The sequence below is a fragment of the Delphinus delphis genome, chromosome 1 (assembly GCF_949987515.2).
Source record: "Delphinus delphis chromosome 1, mDelDel1.2, whole genome shotgun sequence".
NCBI classification, from domain to species: Eukaryota; Metazoa; Chordata; class Mammalia; order Artiodactyla; family Delphinidae; genus Delphinus; species Delphinus delphis.
Window position 1 is genome coordinate 106,993,825 of NC_082683.1, and position 7,128 is coordinate 107,000,952.

Sequence of the window (7,128 nt, forward strand, 5' to 3'; positions counted from 1 at the left end):
TGATGAAAACAATCTAATGCCTGTCCTTCCTCGTATAAAAAGGGGAATTAGCATGGGAATAAGTGTTTCTGTGTTATTCCTTGTCAGTTTTTTGTTTGTTTGTTTGTTTCTGTGTTTTTTGGCTGTGACTATAAAACTTAGCCCATGTAAGACACATCGTGGGAGCCAACAGAATCCTGCCCCCCCACAGGTTCCTGCTTCAGACCTGGACCCTTAGAGTTATTAGCTCATGTTTGCTCTGTTCTGTTAAATCTCATGTGCAGAAATTGAGCATTTTGGCTTTTTCATACTGTGTGGTTACTGAACAAGGATTTTCTCTCTCTCTCTCTCCGTCTCATTTGTGCATCACTAATTTCTCTTCTCAGTGCGGGATTCTGGTTTTAATTCTAGGAAGTGAACTTCTGGGGATAATCCCTGTTGGGGGGTGGTTTACAGGGATCTATTCCCTGTTAGGTAGAAGATGACAGCTAATCTGGACCATGAGTCTTTCTTGTCTGATGCTTGTCCTGAGGATTCTGGTATTTCCTGGTATGTGACACCACAGCAGTGAGAAGCTGTCCACCTCTTGTCTTTCCTCTATTTGGTAAAAACCGCGTGGGCCAAGGCAATCCTTGTCAATAACTGCAAAAGTGTAGTAGCTACAATAAGGATGATCTTAATATGCAATGGTTCCCTCAAAAGGAGCTCCACAGTAATAAGGGGATTAATACAGGAAGAATATTGAATTTTTAGCATGGAATACGCAGCTTTCTTTCATTGGTATACTCAAGTTTCTAAATAACTGAAAAAAGTCAAACAAATGTCCTTTAGGGATTACTTAAATCAGACTACAGAAAGCAGAGGAAAGACATTTATATCATTACAAACAAGCAACAAAGCCAGCAACATGAGCACTTGTGACAACCCTACAAGTCAAGAGTTAAACCTTCCAGAACTGTAAGCCAGTTCAGTCCTCGATAGAGATGGATGAGGAGCAATGACGTCATGCACAGATACATACCCTGGAGACTCAAAAGCATAGCACAGAAGCACTCCGATTTTCACTAATGAGCTTCCTTCAAAGACCTAATGTGGCTTACTTATTTCATTTTGTTTCCTTCACTGTTAGTTGCTGTTAATACATATCGTTGCCTCTGCTTTCACCTTAAATAATGCGCACTAGTTTGATGAATTTTTCCCCTTTAAATATATTTTCTCAGAAACAAAACAATATACTTTCTATTCCTTAGGATAGAATAGACAAATTTGGCCTCTAAAAATTTAAATTAATTAAAAGTAATTTCCCAATTAATTTCAGAATAGTAATAATCAGTTACGTAAATATAAAATAAGAAAATTAAGAATTTCTGGGAAAAATGCATTACTACTTATGCTTTCAATGTGGTATTTATATGAGGAAAAATTTTGTTGTTGAATTGGTGACAAGGAACTATAACAGATTTAGCTGTAGATTAAATTAATGGTCTTGATTACTGGGAAGAACAGTGAGAAACGAAATGAAATTGATTACAAAGACGACCGTTAATTCTTTTAAGCAATGTAAATAATTTATACATTTTATATATAATGACATTTAAAATGTTTATGTCATGTGGTGTGTTTTTATCGAGGTTACTCATAAAACTTAGATTGGTTTAATAATTTTGGTCTAAAAATGACTACTTTTTTTTTTCAGATTATCTTATAATGTAGAAAATAATGGTGGTATAATATTATGGTACGTAAGTCTAGGCTTTATTTTGTCTTGAACATCTGAGTTAAGTTGGACTTCTTAAATTTCTTATACTGGTTGTACCAGTTAAATAAGGAAACATATTCAGGAAGATTTCAATGTCATTGAAAAAATCATTAAAATTTATGTGTTGAAGTATATTAAATATACTAGTCAAGTACATTAAATATACTAATATCTTTAAAGAGGAATGAATACTTGTAATTCCAGAAACCAGACGACTCAATTATTCCGCTTACAATTTCTGGTAAACATTTTTAGGTGTCATCTAATATGTGATTCCATATATACGAATATATGATTCCAACATTCTCAGGTTCCAACATCTGTCAGCTTAAATTACAAATTCAAGATTTACAGTTAACTTTAATCCTTTGACTAACATTAAATTGATTTAATTAACGAATCATCTTTGGTTACCTGCAAATTCTCTCTGTCTTTGTCCTTCCCGTTTGCCCTGATTTCCTGATAGGTTGGCTGACAACAGCGCTTTCCTTGGGGAATGCTGTTGTTTTCTGGGTTCACGTATATTTCTATATTTTGTAGGTTTGCGGCTGGTGCTGTGGCTATTCTTATGTGTTCGCTTGACTAAAGTTCAGTAGCGTGGCTTGTGTTTTCACTGCTCTGACATGGCAGAATCATAACCTTAATGCTGCGCACTGCACAGCCTCTGAAACCTTCTCAATCGCCTCCTTGCTTCTCGTTACACATTCATTTTCGCATGGCCCTTGCTTTTTATCACAGCAAGCACCAAAATCCAGCTTTGCACAGAAATGATATCATTGAAAACATTGTAGGATAATCTAATGTTGGCAGATTTTACTATGTAAATTACACCTCAATAAAGCTTACTTTTAACAAAAAAGGACAAACACAACCAAATGTTGACAGCATGGAGAGCACTGGAAATTCTTATTCATTTCTGGAAAGGGTATAAAAAAGTTCAACAGGTTGGAAGAAAATTTGGCAGCATCAGCTGAGGGTCATCCATACACAGTTATATGCTGTGGCCCAGAAATCGTACCTTTAGCTGTGCTACACCTTTGACCTGTGCTCTCCAATATGATAGGGACAAGCCACATGTAGCTACTGAACACTTGAAAGTTGCTAGGGCCACAGGTTGTAAGGATAATATTCTGATGTAGTAAGTCTCCTAAAGCGTTAAAATAGATTAAACTAGAAAAATCAAAATTCCTTGTGACAGGTTTGAAAACTAATAAAGGGAAACGTCACTAAAATGAAGTTGGGAGACCAGAAGTGGGAGCTCTCATGGGGTACCACTCAAGTTCAAAGACAGGAAGTATCGTCAATTATAGACCCAGACAGAAGAAGCATCAATAGGAAAGAATCATGGATTACAGGCCCCAACAGTAAAACATGTACGTTGCATCTCCTGCAGGAAACCAGCAACTTGGCAATGAGAAACCATCATCACCCTGAACTTTCACTTTTCTTCAAAGGGCTTGGTTTCAAAACAACCTCCCTCAGCTTCCTCCTCTTTCTGTTAAGTAAGGTTCCTTCCTGTCTTCTGTTTGTGGGACTTGCCTATGGCTTTTGCTATAGCTTGCTTGTCCTGAATTGCAATTCTTCCGCTATTCCTGAATAAACCCTTTTTGCAGGAAAAAAACAAAAAAAATCCCAACTTTTATATATTTTTATATTTATAAAGTTTTTACATTTATTTTGCTTCTTTGTTTTTGGCTGCGTTGGGTCTCCGTTGCTCGGCTATAGCTTTCTCTAGTTGCAGTGATTGGGGCCTACTCTTCATCGTGGTGGCTTCTTTTGTGGCGGAGGATGGGATCTCGGCGCGCAGGCGTCAGTAGTTGTGGCATGAGGGCTCAGTAGTTGTGGCTCACGGGTTGTAGAGCGTAGGTTCACTGGCTGGGGTGCACGGGCTTAGTTGTTCCACAGCACGTGGGATCTTCCCAGACCAGGACTTGACCCCGTGTCCCCTGCCTTGGCAGGCGGATTCTTAACCAATGTGCAACCAGGGAAGCCCCCAAAAGTATTATTTTTAAAGTCAACACTGGCATTATTCTGCTGGAATGGGGTGCCCTAGAAAAATGTGTATGTTCATCAAAAGTCACAAATAAATGTTCGTACCTTTTCAGAATATCCTCAACTGGAAACAAGTGAAATGTCCAACAGTAGAAATCTATGTAGAGTTATAACCTTACAAGGAATACACAGAGAGAAAAATTAGTACGTGAAAAATAGGGTTAAATTTCATAGACATAATGTTGAGTGAAAGAAGTCAGACCCATGCCCCTCCAGGCCCCCAAACCCAGTGCACACCCTGTGAACCAATTTATGTGAAAGTAACAGGCAGAGAGGTTGGGAGGGGTATGTGCGTGATTCCTCTGAGCTCTTGCATGGGAAGAGTCATGAGGAAGCCTTTTGAGGTCTGGTCATTTTCCATACCTTAGTTATTCAGGTTGCTTCATCAGTTTTTCACGTTGGTGTACACTGGTAATGGTTTGGGAACTGTACACTCTTTGTACTTTATGCATATTATGCCTCATTTTTTAAAAATTTAATGCCACTTGGTTATTGTTAAAGTGATGTTGATACTTTTTCTTCGGCTTTATCCTGGGCTAGGAGGAAAAGTAAGTTCAAAGTAGTTACTGGGATATTTTTGTTGTCCTCAGATTTTTGGCTTCCCTTCAGTATCGGATGTCTGACTACTTACTTATATGTTGCTCACAACCATGACCCTAAGCTGACATTCCACTGTTCATACTGCGGCAAAGAGAGAAGCAAGAGTTCATGATCAAATCTTGCTCTGTTAAGAATCAATATGAGTCAAGGAAGGGGGAGGGTATATGAAATTGAGAAATTCTGTTGAGGAAAGTAGTTCAATTAGGCTTAAGTAACTCAGAGGTGCCAAAGGGAGGACACTGGTAGGTCGTCCACAAAGAACAGCCGCCACATTCACGTCACCACTAAACTCTGAAGAATTTTTGGAGCCTCCACACATAGCAAATGCGTTTACCTGATTAGTTCGGAACGTCACGAGATTAACCCGTCCAGACTAGGTGTTTGATGGCTTTCAGCTATCTGTTCCTCAAGGAAAGGGAAAACTCCTCTTTGTCAGACTTTGTGTGTGTTTGTGTGTGTGTGTGTGTGTGTGTGTGTGTGTTTCCTGTCTTCTCTTTTCTGGCACTTTTATAAATCCTGTCTTTTTTAATGACAACATCCTAATAACTGTCTCCCATTTTTATTAGGAACCATGTGAGCTAACTCAATCAAAATCACTTTACTACTTGAAGTAAGTCAGAAAGAGGGAAAGAAATATCGTATATTAATGCATATATGTGGAACCTAGAAAAATGGTACAGATGAACCGGTTTGCAGGGCAGAAAGAGAGACACAGCTGTAGAGAACAAACATATGGACACCAACACAGAGAAAGTGGCAGAGGGGTTCGTGGTGCTGGGGTGAATTGGGAGATTGGGATTGACATATATCCACTAATATGTATAAAATTACTAACAAGAACCTGCTGTATAAAAAATAAACAAAATTCAAAAATAATCTCTTTACCACTAATGTTGAAGTATGATTTTCATGTTCACATCTGTATACACTCTATTGGTAGCTTTGAAATGTATTCTTGGGTGGAGACTGCCATGAAAAGGGAAAGTTTAGGCCTTAAATTGTTGGAAGATGGGTCCTTCTTAGTCTTTAAACAGACAGTTTCCAGTTAGTATGTGTTTAACAAGCTCATCGTCATTCTCTCTGCGTCTAACGTCGTGGCTTCTCCAAAGGTCCCGTTTCCTCTTTCTCCTCTTCTTCTTCTTCATTTCATTAATTAGTTTGGGGAGTTTTGTAGGCCTACCTTTCAAACTTCTTTTCCTTTTGAAATCTTGGAGGTTGAACAAGGAAGGGATACAAATTTCAGTGAAGTTTCCTCAGATACCCGTGAGCATGGTGGCCAAGGGGAAGGGCTCTGGAGGCAAAGTGCCTGGGTCTGAGTGCTGGCTCTCACTGTCACGGGGGTGAGACCCTGAAAAGTTTAGCTCAGCTTTTCAGTGCCTCAGTGTTCTCATCTGCAATAAGGGTTGGTAAAGTCCTACACTATCCTCCAGGGCTGTTATGTGGACTTAGGAAGTTATTCCACAGTAAAGCACTGAGCAACAGTGCTGGTCACTCAGTAAAGCTTGAGAAAGCTGCTTTATCCTTATTATGAAGTCTTTTATTTCCCCTTCTAACTGTACCACTGCTGACCTTCAACATTCCCCAGAACAAATTACGATTGTTTAGCTGACCTCTTCTCCCTCATTTTAGTGACCTGCATCTGGAAAGCTGGTTGGTTTGGATGGTCATCTAACTGGTGATCTAAAGGCAGTGGGGGACTGCATCCAGCTTCATCAGCTTCTTGGACCCTGGGCAGGCATGACGATTGTTTAGCTCCTGGTAGACAATCTCTTGCACATGTTTCTATAGCAAGAGCTTTCATAGATAGTCAGACATACCTTAAGTATTATAAGAAAAGTGCAAGTATGTACCAGTGACATGTCTCTTTGGTTGTTGTTGTTTGAAGAAATCAAAGGAAGAAAATAGAATTTACCTGGAAGTTGTAGATTTCCTCCTTCAGTTTTGACGGGGTGTTTGTAGCAAGCTGGCATTCACCCTGAAAACGACTAAGTCAAGTGTGGATTAAAGGAATTCTGTTTGAAGCCTTTGGAGAAATGCAGCTGGGACCCACAGGATCAGCTCCAGAGAGAGAGAAGCTCACTCGAATGAACCTAATTCTCTACCTTTTCCCCTTAGGCCCAAAGGGCACTTGCGCGAACCCCCGGCTCCCGCGGCTTCTGGGAGCTGAGGAGTCAGTGGGGGCGACCCCTGCACTCGGGGGCATAGCTGTGGATCCGAGGACTCTGCGGTCGGTGTGGGAGCCCAAAGGCCGACTGTGGGAGGCTCGGGGGTCCTCCCTTCTGGGCAGGCACGGAACCCTAAAAGCAGGGCCTCTCGGAAGCCGCAGTCTCCTTGCCTGAGAGGTCTTGGGGCTTCAAGGTCCATTCTTCAGTTTAAAAAGTTGGCGAGTAGGGCAGTGGTGGCAGGACCTACGGATTTCAGGGATGTGTCGCTGAGCTGTAGCACCTGCCGTGTTTCCGTAGTGTAGTGGTTATCACGTTCGCCTCACACGCGAAAGGTCCCCGGTTCGAAACCGGGCGGAAACAAACGTTTTTCCTTTCTGAAACTTTTACCTTCCCTTTCAAAAAAGCAAAACGGCCGAAAGGCAGGGGCTGAGGCAGCGGGCGCAGCTGCATTTTCCATCCCCAAGGTACAGGCCAGGAGTTCCGTTGCTGCCTGAGAGCCTGCTCAGCGCTAGGAGCCAGCTCTCCTTTCTCCGCTCTGAGTCACTGCGGAGTCCAGGCCACAGCCAGCTGACC

General features: G+C 41.1%; 1 non-coding gene across 1 annotated transcript; it reads left to right on the plus strand.

Moving 5' to 3' along the window:
• The first annotated feature begins 6,842 nt into the window (after positions 1 to 6,842).
• TRNAV-CAC (transfer RNA valine (anticodon CAC)) lies at positions 6,843 to 6,915 on the plus strand. The gene has a single exon. It is a non-coding gene; the product is annotated as a tRNA-Val (tRNA).
• The last annotated feature ends 213 nt before the right edge of the window (positions 6,916 to 7,128 follow it).